At 39.7% G+C, this 21,766-nt stretch overlaps 1 long non-coding RNA gene across 1 annotated transcript in view; it reads right to left on the reverse strand.

Moving 5' to 3' along the window:
- LOC311578323 overlaps nt 1-21,766 on the reverse strand; it is a 58,105-nt gene that overhangs the window by 15,226 nt on the left and 21,113 nt on the right. The window contains exon 2 of the long non-coding RNA XR_014772833.1: nt 7,714-7,740. This is a non-coding gene — a long non-coding RNA (uncharacterized lncRNA). The remainder of the gene's footprint in view (nt 1-7,713; nt 7,741-21,766) is intronic.

Below are 21,766 nucleotides of genomic sequence, written 5' to 3' on the forward strand. Positions count from 1 at the left end.
TCAGAGTAAAGGGCTGGAAAAAAATCTTTCCAAGCAAATGGACCCTAGAAGCAAGCTGGAGTAGCCATTCTATTATCTAATAAAATAGAATTTCAACCAAAACTAATAAAAAGAGGTTGGAAAGAACACTTCATACTCATCAAGATGATATCTCAATTCTGAACATCTATGCCACAAATGCAAGGACACCCCCATTTATAAAAGAAATATCACTAAATCTTGAATCATACATCAAACCCCACACATTAATAGTGGCAGACTTCAACACCACATTCTCACCAATGGACGGATCATCAACACAGAAACTAAACAGAGACATAATGAAACTAACAGATGCCGTGAATCAAATGAACCTAACAGATATCTCCAGAACATTTTACCCAAACACCTCTTCTTCTCAGCATCTCATGGAACTTTTTCTAAAATTGACTGTATACTTGGTCACAAAGCAAGCATCAACAGATACAAGAAAATTGAAATAACCCCTTGTATCTTATCAGACCATCATGGATTAAAGCTAGATCTCAACAACAGAAACAAGAGAAAGTCTACAAATGCATGGATACTAAACAACTCTTTACTCAATGAGTATCAGGGAAGAAATAAAGAAATTTAAAACTTCAATAAATAGTGCTGATCTAACTGGATATCTGCATGTAGAAGAATTCAAATAAATACATATTTATCACCCTGTACAAAACACAAATCTAACTGGATCAAAACTTCCCCATCAAACCAGAAACACTAAAATATTAAAAGAGGAAGTTGGAAGCAGCCTTGAACTCATTGGCACGGGGGAGACAGCTTCCTAAACAGAACACCAACACCTTAGGCTCTAAGATCAACAATTAACAAATGGGATCTCATGAAACTGAAAAGCTTTTGTAAGACAAAAGACACTATCAACAGGACAAAATGGCAACCTACAGATTATGAAAAAAAAATCTTCGCCAATCCTACATCCAAAAAAGGGCTACTGTCCAAAATATATAAAGAACTCAAGAAATGAAACACCAATAAACAAAATAATCCAATTTAAAAAAAGAATGGGATAAGAGCTAAAGCGAAAATTCTCAACAGAGTAATCTCCAATGGCCGAGAAGACTTAAAAAGAATGCTCAGTGTTCTTAGTCATCAGGGAATGCAAATCAAAATGACTGCAAGATTCCATCTTACACCTACCAGAATGGCTGAGATCAAAAACTCAAGTGACAGCGCATGCAGGTGAGAATGAAGAGAAAGGGAAACACTCCTCCATTGCTGATGGGAATGCAAACTTGAACAACTACTTTGGGAATCAATCTGCAGCTCTCTCCAAAAATTGGGAATAGATCTCCCTCAAGACCCAGTTTTATGAATCCTGAGCATACACCCAAAAATGTTCCACCCTACAACAAGGACATTTGCTCCACTATGTTTGCGGTGGCTTTATTTGTTAATACCCAGAAACTGGAAACAACCCAGATATGTCTCAGTCAAAAAATGAATAAAGAAACTGTGGTCCATGTACACAATGGAACACTACCCAGCTATTAAAAACAAGGATATCATGAAATGTGCAGGCAAATAGACTGAACTAGAAAAGATCGTCTTGAGTGAGGTAATCCAGATCTAGAAGGACATACATGGTATGCACTCATTTATAAGTGGATAATAGCCATCTAGTACAGGATAACCATACCACTATAATTCACAGACCCAAAGAAGCTGAGTAACGAGGAGGGTCCAAGGGAGGATGCTTGAATCTCACTCAGAAAGGGAAATTGAATAAACAGTAGAAGTGTTTGTAGACAAGCAACAGGGTAGGCGAGGGGGTGCTGAGGGAAAGGCAGTGGGGATCAGATATGGGGAGAGTGGGGTGGGAGCACAGAGACCCTGCAGAGAGAAAAGAAACCATGGGTAGAAGCATGTCTGAGACAAGCTGTCGACTTATGACCGGGTAGGCACCTGGGAGGGTATGAGGGTGACTTGAGGTGAGACCCATTGTTGTAGGGGTCATGGAGACTGAAGAGGACACCCTCTAACCAGACATGCCTCCTGGTGGAAGGAGGAGAACACCAACCCACCCACAAAATCTTTGACCCAAAATTTACCCTGCCTACAAGATGTGCAGGGATAAAGATAGAACAGAGATTGAGGAATGTCCAACTAATGCCTGGCCTAAGCTGAGATCTACCCCATGAGAGAAAGACAACCCCGGTACCATTAATGACGCTCTGCTACGCTTGTAGACCACAGCCTATTATAGCTGTCCTCTGAGAGGCTCCCCCCAACAGTGCTTTGAAACAGATGCTGAGACTCATAGGCAACCATTGGCTGGAACACGGGAAGTCTTGTGGAAGTGTAGTGTCAAAGATAGAAGGACCCATATGGGAAAAGAGCACCACAGGAAGACCAACAAAGCAACTTACCTGGGCCCAGGGCACTTGTGGAGACTGAAGCATTAACCAAAGACCATGCATGGACTGTAACTAGGCACCCTACAATAGGTATTTGGTTGGCAGCTTGGTCTTCATGTGGGTCCTCTAGTAAGGGGAATGGGGGCTGACACTGAGAAGGACTCTGTTGCATGCTTTTCAATAACTTCTCCCTGGCAGGGTTGTGCTGCCTGGCCACCTTGGAAGAGGATGTGTTCAGTCCTGATCAAAGTTGATGTGTTGAGGTGGGTTGGAGGGAATGGATTCCTGTTTTCTGAGGGACAGAGTTGTGGGGGACAGGGGGAAGAGGGAGGGAGTGCGGGACCAGTAGGAGAGGCAGAAAGGGGCTACTATTCAAATGAAAAGTGAATAAATAAATAAAAATAGTGATAGGCCTAAAATGTAAAGGACTTTGGCTATGCATGAAAATATTAGAAATTTAATGTAATTTAAATACATTCAGTATTTAGTTGATTTGTGTAGTATTTTCATGACCAGTTATCTCAACTTTGAAGTTGACTTACAACTACTTATAAGATTAGCATTTTATAGGCTTATTAATACTATATAAATTATATCATCATGACAGACAAACACACACACACACACACACACACACACACACACACACACACACGAGTATCAGGAAACAGTGTGCAATTGGGCTTTCTCCATGCAATAGTTTAAGAATATGCTTTCGAAAGTAATTAGCAAAACTATAATACTGTAAGATTGTGCGTGTGCTTCTTATGTATGTGTGTGTGTTGCATGCATTTGATAGGGAATACACATATAGAAGGCAGAAAGGGCCTTTCTCTTAGTAGAAGCTTGTAACATCCACTCTGCTGACTAGTTTGGAAACACCTGGGATCTAGATCTCTCTGTGCTGTCTCGCCCTAATACTGTAGTTGCACACACCTGCCATCATAGCAGGATGTTTGCATACTTACCAACGGAGTCATCTCCCCTGCACTATACTGTAAGCCATTTAGAAGTCACTATGCTGTCCTTTTGTTTATATCCAAAAGAGAGATTGCCAAATAAGTATTTGGCATTGGGAAAATATTCAGTGAATACAAGAATATATATATGTATACATTTTGGCATAAATAAACCCCTTGCTTGAAGACTGATTTTTATTGATTTTTTTCCCTCTGCCTTGCTTGCTTTCTCATCGGAGTATAATTTTGTATATAAATAAACTAGAAGGAGAAAATGGCGTGAACAACAATAAAGAGAGTTCAAGATTCACTGATTGAATTGTCTTTTGCTGTGTATTGATTGATTCTCTAATAATGTACATAAAAATTTCAAATGTGAAGGCAATACAAACTAGAAATTTCCAGTGACATTGGTTGAGCTCATGAGTGTCAGAACATGCTTGTTTCATACTGTCTTCTTAGTTGTGAGCTTATAGCAATATCCATTGTAGGCTTGATTGTGCTGGTGAGTAATTACAAGCAATAGAAAATTTCTAACTGTTGGGTTGGTTAGACATGTCATGGGGTATGCACACAATGAGATTCAGCATGTTTTACATCGGCAAAACTCAATAAATACTGTTAGTTCCAAGACTGCAGTCCTTAAAAACAAGGATGTAAATGTATATTTGTTGACAAGGAGAAGCACCCACAATATAGTAAGAATAACTGGTTGCCAAGCAGCATGCATAATATAGTTTCATTTCTGTGCAGACAAAAACGATACACATATATTTATCTATATGCACAGTTATTTTACCTGAATACTATGAATTGTTGAGCTGGGAAGATGGTTCAGCATGTAAAATACTTTTCATACAGTGGAGAGTACTGGAGTTTGAATCTCCAGAAACTACGTTAAAAACAAACAAACAATCAAAAAATAATAAATCAAAACAGCTGGGTGAGCATAGTGGGCCATCTGTAAGCCCAATCAATAACGTCATAGTGCATCGCTAAAACACAGTTCTTCAGATTCAGCTGGGTGTGTCAAGAGACCTTGCTTGAGTATATAAGGGGGAAATCATTCGAGGTAGACAGCTAATGTCAACGTCAGGTCTCCATACATATGTATGTACATATGCACATGTGCTTCTATGTGCACATGTACCGACACATATGAGAGAGAACACACATAGGTGCACCACATGTGCACACAGACATACACACACACACACACACACACACACACACACACACACACAATCACACTCAAAACTCACATACAAGCACATGAAAAATTAAAGATCATTTCAGGGGTAGTGACTTATTTTGTTTTTTGGCTGAATGCTCTTTCATTATTTTCTGATTGAATTTGTAGCGATCACATATTATATTATAAATCAAAAATACAGAAAAAATTTTTGACAAAAATAATCATTTTAATTATTCAGGTATGGACTATTTAAAGGAAAATAAGCCACCAGTGATTAAGGCAAAGATAAAATGCCACAGCCCCCCTGTGTGCTATCTGTTCTGGTATTCAGGGGTGAACTTAAAATTGCCTGAGGAGCTCCTGATTTTTCTCCCAGATTTACAGTCTATATTGTCTTGTAGCATCGTACACTTTAAATTTTAGATAATCTTCTTATAAAATATAAAAATGCAGGCATTTGTGGTCACTATTTCTCAGTCCACGAGCTAGGCAAATAATCAAGAATGTTAAATTGAGAATCTTTCTTTAACAATGCTAAAATAATCATTGCCTGTAATGGTTATTCCCCCCATTGTCCATTTAGTGGCTTTTAGAATCACTGGGAGGCAAGTCTTCGTTTGGGGAGGGCCTGATATGAGATCAAGTTACCCTACTATGATCAAGCCTCTGTGGAACTACCAAGATTAGGTTAAATGAGGTAGAAGCGTTCTCTGGGCTGGGATCCCAGACTGAGTACGAAGGAAAACGTAGGCATATTCTCCATGACACCCTCTGCTACGGACTAACCAACTGCCTCAAGCTCCTGCTGCCATGGCTTGCCTATCACTGTCAACTGCATCATTCAACTGTGAACCCAGAGAAAAACCCTACCTCTTTTCAGGTGCTTATATTAGAGAAAAAAAAATTTTTTTTTTGCAGCAAGGAAAAGTAACTAAAACACTGTTCCAACGTGACAATTCAGGGACCCACAAAGACATCACGGGGTACCAGTGAAAGGACAAGGCCGGCACCCCTGTGAAGATGGCACAGCAAGGGTCTGCCTTGTAACTGAATGCAGTTCATATTTTCACACATACAAATTGATTTGAGTCTGAGCAATCAGCTGTGTTTTCTCCCGAACCCATCAAAATTATAAATCTATTTAACCTTTTTTTTTTCTGAACTTCTATTAAAGGCACAATATGCAGTGCCTAGATAATGTAACACAGAATGAAATGGAAAATAAGTTCTTCATCCATTCCTAATCTAATTGTGGCAACTTGCTGATAACTAATGAAAAGACCAGAAGGTAATCATTTCTCCTTTTGAGTGAAGGACTCTGCACCATGACTGCAGCTGTCTGCATTTCAAGCTCCATTTGTTGGGACTAACATGAAAACAGGGTATTCGACTCTTTCAGAATCACTATGCAACTATGTTTGGTGACCCATGACAGAAACATATATTGGTCTTCCCCTTCCCATAATCTCTATAGCCATCACACTTTATAATGAAGCAAACACTCTCATTTCTGTACTGAGTTAAAGCACAATTAAATGGGACTTTAAAAGGCTTTCTTTCTGGTGCCACTGGCAATTAACATTAATGAAAATTTAAATTATGTGTGGCACAAAATTACAGAAAACAATCATATTTAATTAATCGTATAACTCATAACGATTCTCATAAAAAAAGGTGTTGGTGAGATATTGAACTTTTTGATAAGAAAAGACCTGAATTGGGGCATTTAGGTCAGGGGTTAAGTGCTTGCATTTATTAAACTGCATTCAAGTCTCAGCACTGGGAAATGCTTCTTATTCTCAAGATGACAGCACAATTCAATCTTAAGATATGTATATCTATATGTATATATGTACACATATATATGTACTTGTGTGTGTGTATTAATGACATGTGTTCATATAGCCAGAGTCACAATTCAAACAGAATATATCTTAAATATTTACATCTATAGTTTTTTAAATATGGGCACACTTATACAATATAGAGCATGCAACACTCTCAGTAACACTGCATATTCTTGAGTATTTTCCTTGAATTCTATACAATTACCTATTTATATCAACTAAATGTGTAAGAGAATAAGAATAGGATTTGTTATCCTGCTGTTTGGTCACATAATTATACTTTAAATATCCTATGTGGAAAGAAATGGTACTTGTGGAACAAGGGGGAACTCTTGAATTTAGCAATAATAATAGAGTTGTGGAGGCAAAAAGCCAACTTCTAGACTTGTTCTTTCACCTCTAGGAATAATGTGGCAGGTGCATGACCATAAGCATACACATATACACATAAGCATACACACACATACACACAAATGCATAAATAATGCAATAATATATTTTAAAGGTTTATATTTGTGTTAAGTGAATAAAATATGCGTTTTAAAAATCATTAAATTTGTTACGTACATACTATGTATGCACTCACATATACATGTGCACAGGGAAGCCAGAGCTCTGACTTCCTTAGTTGTTTTCTGCATTTCTTTTCCCTAGACAGTTTCTCATTGAATCAGACACTTACCATTTTGGCTAGACAAGCTGCTTGCTGAGGCCTAGGAATTTTTCTTCTACCTCCCCAGGGTTGGGATCATGGAGTACAACATCATACCTAGGGAATCAAGCTCAGATCCTCATGGCAAGCACTTTGGTGACTGAGGCATAACCTCAGCCCCAAGAACTTAAAAAACGCCGGCTGAACAAAACACACACACACACACACACACACACACACACACACACACACACACACATTCACACACACACACACACACACACATTCACACACACACACACACACACACACACACACACACACACACACATTCACACACACCATCTGATCTTCTAGTGGGAAATGCTATTGGAGGCATTAAGAACAGCTCTCTAGCTCTCTTCCTTGTCAACAGAATCTGCCCACTAATATGGAGGACAAGCCTGCTATGTAATCTGATAGCCACTGTTCCCTGTAATTAAGGCAGAGACAGGAGATAAGATGCTAGCCAGTGAGAGGGAAATGTCATTTACTTCAGACTTCTGGGCACTATTGATTTCTTTTCCTTGAATAAAAAACATTAGTGGATACAGAAGTGCCTCTCCTTTATTCCTCCTTCTGTACGTGTCTCCGGAGGATGCCATGGAACTGCCACACTTACCTGTAGCCATGAGACAAACCAAGAGACCTGTAACCAAGAGACAAAAACAGATATTATGGAGCCACTCAACCAACTTTGATTTTGAAAGATTAGACTCATAGTATCTGTAAATTCTGTTTCTGTTTGCATTTCTTTTCCTGGAGGCAAAGTAAGCCTTCTTCCTGCCCCCATCCCCAAGCCCCAAATTAGCAAATAGTGTCAACATACATTCTGGTTTCATGGAAGGCAATGAATTGCAATGATATTCCTGAAGTAACAAACACCTTGGTGGTAGGATTCTCATCTTGATTTAGAAACAGGGAGAGAGGTAGCCTGAGATGCCAAGTTGGGGTGCACGGAAGCCTTCTGTCTTTCTGTTTCAGAGGCCCCCTAACTGCCCATCAGCAGTCAGGAGGTCATTAGACTGCACACCTCAGAGGGAGAATTGGTCCAGTGCAGCATCCAGACTGTGGTGTAACAGAACCAGAGGGACATGGAAGGGAGATGAAGAAGGACAAAGCCATGGGGGTGGGGGGAGAGGAAGGGAGGGAGGGAGGGGGATAAAGAGGAAGGGAGAGGGGAGAGAATGAAAATATGTTTCTGGTCCTGGCTGGTGATATGTTCTTTGATCTGAATAAAAATCTGAATTTGATCAGAGTGATTCTTACCTGTTTCCCTGGTGCATGCTTATATGGCTGTTCTGGGTTTCTTTAAAAGGCTTATATATAATGGAGTGGTAGTCTTACTGATTATTTGAAAAAAGATACACTAGTACCTAGAAAGAGTGAGGAGAACCTGTGTTTCCTCTATTTCATACATCACTTACAACTTAGTGCAGCTTCTCCACAAAATCAGGAGGCTTTAAAAAGTTAATATGAAATACATGAAAAAACAAACAAACAAACAAACTAACTGGTGATGTTATTCTAGAATGCCCTGGAATATTTGAGGCTTGTTATGTGGAGAAAGCAAAGCAGTTTTAGGGGTACTTGTTTTTATTTCACTGGATTTGCTGTGAGCACCCTAAGCCTTCTTTTAGAGTAAACAACCAAGCAAGCAAACAAACAAATAAAACACCATGACCTTCAGTTGGTTGTTAAACATCCTTTCAGCACTGGAAGTTTTAAAACTCTTTCTTCTATAATTTTGACCTCAAGGACTTTACATTCCTTGTTGTAAATGCATAATGCTAATTAAGTTGAACTCTGGGATACAATTTAGTATTCTTGTAATGTGTCCTACTGGGTCACAAAGAACTAGGCAATCATAGTCTCCCCTAATCATTACTTCTCATGACTTCTTTTGTGTTCATTTCTTGTAAAATGAACTGAAGTGTATATTTCAGTTTAACTTAACGTGAATATGTTTTTTTTCTCTCCAACTACATTTTTAAAAAATCTCCTGAAGGTAAAGACTCTATATGACAATTCTCAGGTTTTGTTACAAAAGAGCTGTTGAAAATATGTCCCCTGTACTCAAGGAGACTGGACCACCAACCAAGGAGTAAGCAAAGAACATGGAGATGGACCTACGTCCCCTACACATAGGCAGCAGATGTACAGTGTGGCCAGCATGAGGGTCTCCTAACAATGGGCATAGGGCCTGTCTCTGACTCTATTGACTGCATCTGGATCTTTTCCCCCTACCTGCGTTGCCTTGTCTAGCCTCAGCGGGAGAAGATGAGGTCGGTCCTGATGTGACTTGAGGTGCCAGGGTGGATTGGTACCCTTTGAGGGCCTCCCCTTCTCTGAGACAGAAAGTGGGGTGTTGGGGAAAGGGGGCAGGAGGGTGGGACCGAGAGGAGAGAAGGAAGTGGGTGGGGGATCAGGATACAACATGATAAATACATAAATGATAAATAGAAAAACCATATGGTCTCTGCCTCAGCTCCTGCCTCCAGGTCCCTGCTCTGTTTGAGTTCCTTTCCTGACATCCTTCAAGGATGGACTAGGATGTGGAATTACAAGCCAAATAAACCCTTTTCTCCCCTAATTGCTTTGCTGATGGCCTTTCATCACAGCAGTAGAAGTCTTAAGTGTAAATGTCTCAAGAAAAAAATCACACATTGAGAAATGAAGCTTTTTTTAAAATATACATGCCTATGTCATATCCATACATAAAGGTTCATTTATTACTACATGAAGAATGAATGATGTGTATTTCTTTTTTCAAATGTAGCACCATAGTCAAACAAACCCTTTTTTGTAAGACAGATATCTGGATATCTGGATATCAATGTAAAAAGAAGTATTTAATCTCTGACTTTATGAAGATTGTTGAAAAGAGCAGCATGCAACTTAAGCAAGCATTGCTTAAATGATATTTAAGGGCTCAGTATGCAAAGACCTGTGACAGACACTGTACAGCATTCAGGCACCTATTTTCAGTAAGGTAACTAGGTCACAACAATGGAATTTCTCCCAGAAAAAGCAAACAAGAAATTGAGAGAGAGAGAGAGAGAGAGAGAGAGAGAGAGAGAGAAACAAACAAGTAGACTATTCAAAGGTATCAAAAATATTATTTGAGTGATACCAAGACAGGAAACATCTTAGAAACTAAGGAAAATGAAATTCATCTAGAGTAATCATATCTTCAAGTCCGCTGTCTCTAGTAAAGCATTCAAGAGAGTTAACTGAGAAAAACTTTTTTTTTGAAACATTATGGCACTTAAGGGAGCCAAAAATTGGGAGTTCAGAACCTGCTATGAAAGGCAAGAGACAATAACAACAAACAAACAAAACATTCAAAACCTTCCTGAGGTAATGGCAGTATAGTCACCAAGTCATTGTAACAACTGGCGCCTACTTTGTACTCAAGGCTGGATGAATTAAATCCCTGCGTGAACTTGCTCTGATTCTCACATGACTTATTGCCAAAGGCTTGTAGATGCCTTATGCGGGAGGGTAGCATTTAGTAAAAAAAAAAAAAAAAAAAAAAAAAAAATTACTTCTGTAATTGTTTTTTTAAAAAATACTTTACCTATTCAGTTAAAAAAAATAAGAGTACATGGTCATAATGTAGTAATGTTTGAAGTAGCAGACAATAAAAGCAGACCCACGGGAGCCCCAGGTATCTAGAGTGCCTGACACCGTAGAGAATTGTGATTAACAGTGTTGATGAAATAGAATATATAAAAGAACTAAACTGATATCCTGAAAACTATAGTTGAAATAAATTATGTAATATTTACTGCAGCACCTCATAATCTGAAAGAAAGTTCGGTTTGAGAAGAACAAAGAATGAAAGAGAAATTCTGCCATCCAGGTTCTGAGATCCTGCTAAGTAAGAGACAGGGACAGGGGAGGGCGTAGGGTTGGCATGGGAGTTTCCAACAGCCAGCTGGTCATGTGGGCAAGTGACTCCTTTGATAATGTGAGTGACAGTACACTTAGGATTTAATATTATGAACTGATATCCAAAGTTTCTTAAATAGCCAATTCGACCGTGCCGACTGAGGAACTCAAGGTGGGTACTTTACTTGAGCCGTGCCTTGCTACCTGAAATCATAAACTAGTAAGATCCCACCAGAACCGGCACATAGGATGAAAGAAAAGGAAAGAGCCACTAAAAGGCTGCACACATCCCGACTTCCCTAACTAGCTTAGAAAGAGCCTTGTCACTTACATTTTTTTTTTTAAAGCCTTACTGAGTTCTGAACTTAGATTGAATGCACAATCCTTCCTGGCTGGGGAGAAAAGCTTTGAGATAAATTGAGGGCTGAATTGGAGGCTTACTGTTTCTTAAAAGACACAAAATATTACTGACTGCTAAACCCTCAACTTTCCGATATTTAGTCTCTTTTACTATGAAGGTGGGCTACACGAATCCAAGCTCCCTCTTTTTTACTAATCTGATCTTTGGATAAGGAAGTCAGAGGAAATATAGAAGGCTCTCCTATCATGCTCCTGACTGGCAGATATGCATGGAGCACCTCGGTCTCTATAGACGTCTCTCTTAAAGAGGCATCCACCTGGAATGTCAACACAATCTTCCAGCAACTTTTCTCTCCCCAGCCAGGAAGAAACCCAGGCACTTTGAATTATGCTGATTTCTGCTTTGATGAGAAAATTGGCTTGTCTAAGTCAGTGGCATACTTTATGCACCCTGCCAGCTTTAGATTTCTAGTGACAAGGGTGTACTTGTCCGCCTTTTTGTCCAGAGACATGTACGGCTGAAATCGTAGGGCTGCTCGATGCTGCAGATTAATTGCCATTTCACATAAGGAGCTAAAACTTAATTCCTACAACCTAATCCCTCAAACTCACTCCGATGTATTTTTGGGCCATCGTAAGCCTAACAATGCCATGAAGTAGGTCCTGAGTATATTTCCCAGAGGAGAGATTTCGTACATCATCCTGGAAGTCCCATCATTGCAAAGAAAGCCATCTATAAAATAGTTCAGAACAGTAGCACCTCGAAGGGAGACTCTCTCTATATGACTTGTTGCTGGTCAGAATGTGACTTTGTCCAAAGATGTTCAAAATCAAACAGCCCCCTTTTCTGAAACAGAGAAGGAACACACACTACGCTTTTATTGTGTGTCAGAGCTTCATTCAGTTTCTTTCTCTCTTTTCTAGCTGTTAAATTGCTGTTCACAATTTGTAATTTGTAATGTTCCAGCAGCTGAAAGAACATAAATTTGACAATGTGTTGAGGATCACCACTGTTTGTCTTTCTGTTTTTTTTTTAAAGTATCATTGAACTTGTGTTCCTCTGTTTCACACACACACACACACACACACACACACACACACACACACACACACACAGTAAATTCAACCTTTGGGTTTATTTTAATAAGTCAATAAGCCTAACTTGTCCTTGTGTAAGACTGAAAAGTTAAGATGAGGTGCCATGTAATAGCAAGTACATCCAAATGAGAAACTTCGTATTAAAATGTTGACAGCTTGGTCTTGTGCAGAGAGCCACAGCTACAGCGAGTTCCTGGCTTCAGCAGCCATATCCGGAAGATGTCATTGTGCACCACATACACTCATCCTTTCAGTCTTACACTCTTTCCGTTCTCTGGGCCTTAGAGGTGGTGATGTGGCTACACCATTTAGTCTAGTCATGTCACTGTCTTTACTAATGCAGTGATTCTTAGTTCGTCTTGCTCCAGTAAATAACTTCTCTCCCACTCAGGCAAGAAACTAGTTAAACTCAGTGGGCCACACAGAAAAAGTAGGAAGGGGTTCTTTTTTCCCCCTTTCTTTTCTTTTCTTTCTTTTTTTTAAAAATGTGCATTGATGCTTTGTCTGCATGGATATCTGTGTGAGGGTGTCAGATCTTGGAGTTACCAACAGTTGTGAAGTGCCATGTGGGAGCTGGGAATTGAACCCGTGTCCACTGAAAGAGCAGCCAGTGTTCTGAACCACTGAGCCATCTCCTCAACCCTTAGGAAGCGGTTCTTATTAGTGACAAAAGGGTCCCAACAAGAGAAGGAGAGGGATCAGAGATAAAAGCAATGATTGAAATGAACTAAAATTCAGTCATATTAAATATACGAAACTGTCAAACAAGATGACAAACGAGCAGTGATTATAGAATTACTACTTCTTGACGTTAACCAGAGTGTCTTCAAATAAAATAATATTTTAAATATGGCACAATAACTGGCTCCTAATGACCCATATTTAACAAAGATGACAACTAACAACGGCCCCTCTGCAGGAAGCTAAGTGGTAGCCACACACCTGAAAGATGGCCTATAAAGATGGAGAAGAACTAGAAGGCTATTAAATGGTGGGAAAGTTAAGACATAATTTTCACAGGATGAACACATTCTAGCACCACCAGGTAAGAGTTTGAGAAGGAAAGTACCAAGCCTTCTTGGAAGTAGCAATGAGATCATACAACATTCCCGGGCCCCAATACCAGGCTGCTCCCAGAGGCTGAATCAGGCAGATTGCAGGAGGATTTCAGACAAGAGGAGAGATTGTGACAAGGTATATTTTAATCTAAGGAATGAGGTAAAAATGCACATCCCAAAAGAGACATCTGAGATAAATTTAAATTCGTGGAGAATGAGTTACTTTCCTCTGGTGGTTTGATGAAACAATATAATAAGAATGAGGTGTTAGTGTATTCTCTTTTAGAAACTCACTTGCCTGTTCTAAAAAAAAAAAAAAAGCATTCTTTGCTTCCAGTGGAGAAAGTGGTTGTTATGGCAACTACTTTGCATTGAGTGACAAGCCAGTAAGCACATGTATCTAGCTTTGGAAATATATATATCAGATTTTTAAAATTTTCCCTAATAAATGGTCAACATTCCTGAGTAAAATACATCTATATTTTCAATAGAAAAATATGCAAAATACACAAATAAAATCTACCTTGAGTCCTATTTTTTTTTCTTCAGAAGGCTGAGTGTGAAAGTCTCCCTGAAAAGCTGAACGAAATGTAGTGTGAGTGAAAAAGAAAATGTTCAGACCTCAGCAGAGTCAAGTGTAAGTGTGCACAGGGGTGAATGGATGCCTTTGCCCCTGAATGCCTGTAGGGAGAACAGAGGGGCTTTTCCCCATCAATCGTCACCATTTGTGTTTGCTTGTCCGCCTGAGACAGAATCTCTCACTGAACTTTCAGTTTGTCACATCAGTTACACTTTCTGCCCAGCAAACCTCCAGGATCTACCTGGAATTGTATTCCAGCACAGAAGTTACAGGTCCACCCTGCAAACCCCCAAGGGGAGGGTTGTCCAGGGATGCCCTGGCTAGCCTTGACATCACTAGGCTAGCCTCAGACAGAAATCTGCTGCTTTCTTCCCTTTTCAGTGTTGCAATTAAAGACATATACTAATATATATATATATATATATATATAATAAACCAAAACATGATTGTGGGGATTCGAACACAGGTTCTCACCCTTGTGTGGCAAGTATGTTAGCCACTAATGCATGTGCCTAGCCCATGCCTAGTTCCGACCTCCTTCCTCACTCCAGAGACACTTCACTGTGCAACAGGCACAGCAGCACACTCCAAACAACAGCGAGGCAGGGAAGGAAGAACAGAGAAGATTCCTCTTTGCCATATTTAGACCACAGTTAGCACATGTCAGATAAATCTGCTTAAAGTGCTCTTCTGTTAATTAGCTCATCATTACAAATTTCAGACGGGTGTTTTCTAACTAGTAACTAGAGCTTTTTATTAATTTATTTGAGAGACTCTGTGTGTTTAACATTTAATGAGACTTCAAGCAATCATGCAAGCCAGGCAATAATTTTTTTTTCAGTTTATTACTTTGGCAAAGAAACAAATCTTTGTTCCTTCTTATGAACTTCTGTGTTTGCACAACCTTTAGAATAAGAGAAATAGATTGTGTATCAGACACAATTTGATTGTAAAAGTTCTTTTTAAGGGCATCTATGCTGCACTGTGGACGCCTAAATGGTGGCTTAAACATTCCTCTTTCTTCTCTGACCTTTTCAGAGTGTGATGAATTCAGAATGTTTGTTTATTACTTCTACAAAGAGACATTTCTATCTTGAGAAGAATAAGCAAGGAAGATAACCGATTCAAAGAGCAAATCTTTCATCAAAACCTGGAGCTGTATCCCAGCAAGGATAACTCAGAAACACCTGCCAGGCCACAGCAAGGAGGTTATATATATATCATGGCATTGAAACACAAAACAAATGTCAGAAATTGCTCAGCCAAAATGTTAAATTGTCAAAAGAAGAGCTTTGCTCAATGTGTTTTAACTGAAGGGAGAAGGAACGTATCACCAACCACTGGCTGCTGGCATCATCTTCAACTGTTAATTATCAGCTATTGGGGAAATTTCAACAGCTTAATGGCTGTGAACATCACTACAGCTTTGTAGCAGGCCCTGAAGGATACAGGCAACAGACAAGTTAGAGTAATTTCAGTCTCCAGATATTCTAAACTAGCAGGTGTTTCTGACCTATCCGCCCTTGGCCGGCAGGAGGACCACGGCAGCTGTGAATGAGACTTAACACAAAAGTGTAAACTCACCTCAAATATTATGAGACACTTTTTTTTTTGTGTGTGTGTGTGTGTGATTTTTCTGGTAACCGGATTGTGCATTTCTCAGGCGTGCACATTGTAGATAACAACATCGTGTCACATTTAAAAGGTTGGGCATGCCTGAAAATGCTACCGGTGACAGCTAATAAATCCTGTGGAATTCTTTCTTTCACCTCTGGACGCGGTAAAAAACAGGTCTGAGTTTCTCAGCTATTGTAAGGGATCAAAGTCTCTGATGGAAGCAACTTGAGAAAGTTTAGTTTTGGCTTACAGTTGGAGAAGGCTATAATCCACCACGGAGAGGGTAGGCATGGCAGCAGGTGCTGAAGGTATGGTGGCAGGAACACAGTGCTTGCTGGTCACACGGCAGCCACACACAGGAAGCAAAGAGTAAGCTGGAAGTGATGGCCTCAAAGTCAAGACCCACCCCACCCCCACCCCACCCCGCCCCCAGGCTTCATCCAGATTCCACAATAGCCGCATTCAACAGCACTAGCTAGGCACCAAGTGTTTAAACACATAAGCCTGTGGGGGCCATTTCACATTCAAACCACAACAAACGATCTGTGTGTTCATTGGAAATGAGCTGCCAGGTCCAGGGATCACCCAAATTATTTTTTTTAAAGTGAGTGTCTATCCTTTGAACAGCAGCACTGTCAGTATGTGAGGATTCAATAGGAAATCCTAGAACCTCTCTGGAACTCTGACCTCACACCAGGCTTGCCTGTCAGAATTGTGGGAATGAGACTCCCAATTTGGGTTTTTTAACAAATCCTAATAATGATTCTGGTCCCAAAGTAATATAAGACTACAAAGTTATCCTGTCATTTGAAAGCGCAAGTATACAACTTAACTCTAAAATAACTCATTGTAAAGATGCAGCAGTGGACTTCAATGGTCCACTTCAAAGTTTGCACAGTAAAGCCAGTTTTCACTCTATGAAAAAAAAAATAACGAACAAGTTTTCACCTCTTTGAATAAGTACAGATGATGCTTTTGATTGGAGCACATGATGCTGAAAGCATAAAACTAGAGAGACTTGATAATAACAAAGAAACTAGAGTATTATCACGCCTTCTCATTGCTTCATAAAATATATTCTGTGAATGGGATGAAACCTACCAAGAACAGTCACAAGAGATTTTTAAAAATTGTTTTGTTTTAAACATCCAAGATTCAGGATATGTATATGTATTTGTGTGTGAAGGCTTTTTTAAATGTAGAAAAGCCCAATTTTTCATGGTGATTAGTCCCAGTTTAAAAGTAAGAGTATGTGATGCCTCATAGTGACTAGTGTCAAACAGTGTTTATTCACTTATAATGCTGGGAACAAAAGTTGGGCTTTGAACATACTAGACAAGTAATCTACAAGTGAGGTAAATCCCAAGCTAGTCTGTGTAATTTATTTTGCTGTCTGTATAGTGATGGAATAGCTTTTTATCACATCTGTATTCAAAGGAAGTGAATCAAAATTAAGAATATATATGTATAATATATATGAACGAATATATATGAAACTAACAAATTAAAAGTTTAACCAAAACAGTGAGCAAGATGATAAAAAAGAAAAGAACGAATTGTCCATATAGTTTATAGAGATGAATAAAAAAAAAAAAACCCAAGCTTATTACTTAAAGTGATTAAATAGAACTAGAAGTTCATATGAATATGAATACAGAAAAATTATTCCAAATCTAGACATTAAATGGGCCATGTAATAGGTCAGTTTTTATTGAATTTGTCAGCTGTGTCTTTTCTACAGTGACCAGGTATTTTTATAGATAAATTATAGAAAACTATTAAGAAACACACACAAAAAATGCCTTCTATGATAGGCTCCTGTCCTGGTCCCTCTCTTCAACCTCTTCAGGTGTCTATTCTATTTGCCCTTCTGAATGAGAATTAAGCATCCTCCCTAGGGTCCTCCTTGTCAGTTAGCTTCTCAGGTCTATGGATTGTAATATGGTTTTCCTGTATTATATTGCTAATATCTGCTTATAAGTGAGTACATATCATGAGTGTTTTTTCTGAGTCCGAGTTAACCTCTCTCAGGATAATCTTTTTCAGTTCTTTCCATTTGCCTGAAAGTTTCATGATATCCCTGCCTTTAATAGCTGAATAGTATTCCATTGTGTAGACGTACCACAGTTTCTTCATCCTTTCTTCAGCTGAGGGACATCAGGGTTGTTTCCAGTTTCTGGCTATTACAAATAAAACTGCTACTCAGCAGGGGATGGAAGCAGAAACCAAACTTTGGGCAGAGTACAGGGAGTCTCATGGAAGAGTGAGGGGATAGAAGGATCTGGAAGGGCCAGGAGCTCCACCAGAAGACCAACAAAGCCAACAAATTTGGGCCCAGGTGGGCCAGTGGAGACTGATGCACCAACCAAGGATCATGCATGGAAAGGAACCTAGATTCCCTGAAAAAATGTAGCCAAGAGGCAGCTCGTTTCCATGTGGGTCCCATAGTAAGGGGTACAGGGGCTGTTTTGGACATGGACTCTATGGTCTGCTCTTCAATCACTACCCTCTGGCAGGACGGCCTTGCCAGGCCACAGAGGAAGAGGACCCAGGCAGTCCTGATGAGACTTGATAGGCTGGGGTCAGTTGGTAGGGGAGGAGGCATCCTTCTTTCTGAGGATTAGAGGATGGGGGGATGAGGGACAGGGTGGGACTGGGAGGAGCAAAGGGAAGGAGCTATGATAGGAATGTGAAGTGAATAAATTTTAAAAACAAATGTTAATTTTAAAAAAGTTTATAAAATGATAACTTCTTTATAGCATATAAAAATCATTTTAATCAATTTATTTTTGCGAATCTTCAAGAAGCTTCAAGTTCTAAATGGTCAAGATTAGACCACAGCAAACATAAACCAGTGATAGTGATGAAATGTAAATATTTGACACTTGTATGTGCAATATTAACAAACTGAATATGCTCATGGATTAACAAAATGCCAAAACTGAACTGAGCTAAAGAGCTAGCCGATTCTGTAAAGGGCTTGTCCTCAAGGCTGAATTGAAATTGAATCTCAAGAACCCATACAAAAAGCATGGTGATCACTGACTGGGCAGTCTGGAATGAGTAGACTTGTTAGAGAGACAGCCTAGCTAATTTGGTGAACCTCAGGTCCCAGTAGGAAACCCTGTTTCAGAAAATAAAATCATGGTTCCTTGTCAGCGATACCCAAAGTTGACCCCTGGCTTCCACAAATATGGACATAGACATGAGCGTGCACCAGAACAAACGTGGAGATTCACACAGATGAATGCAAGCACAAAACTAATGGAACTATCAAAATATCATATACCAAAGCAATGTACTAATTATTAAATATTAAAAATACTTTGTCATATTAATAACGCATTAAAAGCTAAAAGTAAACCATAGTACTGTATACCTACTTAGTTAGGTATGGAAAGGTTGTTTGATATAAATTCTTTTTTTTTAAGATTTATTTATTTATTTATTATGTATACATTGCCTGCTTGTACCCCTGAAGGCCAGAAAAGGGCATCAGATCACATTATAGATGGTTGTGAGCCACCATGTGGTTGCTGGGAATTGAACTCAGGACCTCTGGAAGAGCAGCCAGTGCTCTTAACTACTAAGCCATCTCTCCAGCCCCATTGATATAATTTCTTAAACAGGAACAGAAAAATATCATTTTAGTTTTAACATGATAAAGGGCTGTCATACAGGGAAATTGTAGCAAATATAAGCAAAGCAGTGAAGTTTAAAGAAATGCCTTGTATCAAAAACAAGCCAGCTACTAAAATAACAGCATGTAACAGAAACTCACGCAGGTCTCACAACCTGAGTTTCATCCCTGAACCCCACATAAAGGTAGGAGAAGAGATCCAGAGTTGTACTTGGTCCTCTATATGAGGTCTGTGGCTAGCAAACTTGCACTCATACTTGCACACAGACACAAGCACACTGGCACGGCCACATGCAGTACATGCCTGCACATACAACTAAATAAAAATGTAAAAATAATACAGATAGATCTATCATTACCTAAATATTCAATATAGTACTAAAATGTAGGCAATCCAATAAGAAAATCCTAAAGCCAAGAAAATTAAGATAATTAAGAAAGTTCATAAAATTTGCCTTATAATCAAATATCTAAGTACATGTATCCAGTAAGACAGAAGAGATGGTCAGCAGTTAAGATCACTTGATGTTCTTCTAAAGGACTATTTCCAGAGTTTGGCTCCCAACACTCACATTCTGTAGCTCACAGCCATCGTAACTCCAAGTACAGAATATCTGATACCCTCTTATGCACTCTGTGACCACTTACATGCACACGAGACACACACACACACACACACACACACACACACACACACACACACGCAAAAAACCAAATTCTTAAAATATAAGGTACATTTTAGGTAAACTACTAAAAATAAAATTTATAACAAATGTAACAAAATAAAAATCTGTCTTCTAAGCATTGCCAATTCCAGTGAGTGAATTGGCTAAGAAATATCCATCATGTGGTTAACTTTGTCTGTGGACTGGGTTCACAGGAGGAATTGGAAAGATAAACCCTAAGCAGAACTTAATGTTAGGAGTTTGTAAGATGAACTGCTAAGAGAAGAGCGGACAGTCAACTTCCGGCTCACAGTGTCGCCCAAGAGTGAGCACTCAACTGGGAATTAGACTACGGGCCATTTGATGTATGTTCTGGCAAGTGGAACTTGGCAGCATCCTTCACAGGGCACTGGGCTTACAATACACTAAATGCAAGAGAATGGGATCAGGAATGTTTCACTGAGGATACAGAAAAGGTACTGAGGCCAGGAGCTGTGGCAGGACCAACATCCCCGAAAGGAGGCCCATTGTGTTAAATTGTAATGTGTAGGAATCAGGTTATTGTGTAGTTTAAATTCTGATTTCTTGTCTAAATGTTGTGTAAGCTCTGCTCCCCATGTCTCCCCCCTGATATGTCAATAAAACAGCTTACAGCCAATTGATTAGCAAGGGAGAGAATAGGGCTGGACTTCCTGCCAGCCAGGGGAGGAGGAGTTAGAAGAGGATGCAGGGGATTCAGGCACAGGTAGAGGTCCAAAGATGATCAGGAAGAAGGAGCCGGGGCCAAGGAAAGCTATAAAGTGTATGTGTCACTGGGATGTCTGCAGGGAGTAAGACAAAACATCATAGAGGGTTAAGAACAGACTTAACCTGCTCAAGATTGTATTGTGAAGCCTTGTCTTGTAAAAGAGTCTCAATTATTTGTATGATAGCCAGGATAAGGAATAACCTAAGAGAAGCAAACACTGTTTTATAAAAATAACTTCAACAAATGGCATCCCAACGAGGGACAGAACTTACAGTAATCTTGTAAGAACTTATGTAGAAAATGAGACTACAAAGCAGTTTCTTAGTTCTGTTCAAACAGAGAGGAACCACAGTCAGTTTCTAAAGCAGGAGCTCACAGTGTCCTGATTAGACAGACCCCCTGCAGAGCAACAAGGTCTTCAGCAAGCTGCAGGAAAACAAAAACTGGTAGATATACACCCCAGAGAGGCAGTTTTTTTTTTAAGGGGAGAGAGAGAGAGAGAGAGAGAGAGAGAGAGAGAGAGAGAGAGAGAGAGAAAGAGAGAGACAGAGACAGAGACAGAGACAGAGACAGAGACACAGAGAGAGAGACAGAGACAGAGACAGAGACAGACAGAGAGACACAGACACACACACACAGACACAGAGAGAGGGGGGTCAGGCAGGCAGAGACAGAGAGAGAGAGACAGAGACAGACACAGACGGGGTGGGGGGGATAGGGGGAGGGGGAAGTGGCTCTTTAACACAAGCAAGCTTTTCTTTTCTTTTCTTTTTCTCCTTTATTAATTTATTCTTGTTACATCTCAATGGTTATCCCATCCCTTGTATCCTCCCATTCTTCCCTCCCTCCCATTTTGCCCTTATTCCCCTCCCCTATGACTGTTCCTGAGGGGGATTACCTCCCCCTGTATATGTTCATAGGGTATCAAGTCTCTTCTTGGTAACCTGCTGTCCTTCCTCTGAGTGCCACCAGGTCTCCCCCTAAAGGTGGACTTTCCTAGCCCAAACAGGAAGCT

The sequence above is a fragment of the Acomys minous genome, assembly GCF_964271855.1.
Source record: "Acomys minous genome assembly, chromosome: 12".
Classification (NCBI taxonomy): domain Eukaryota; kingdom Metazoa; phylum Chordata; class Mammalia; order Rodentia; family Muridae; genus Acomys; species Acomys minous.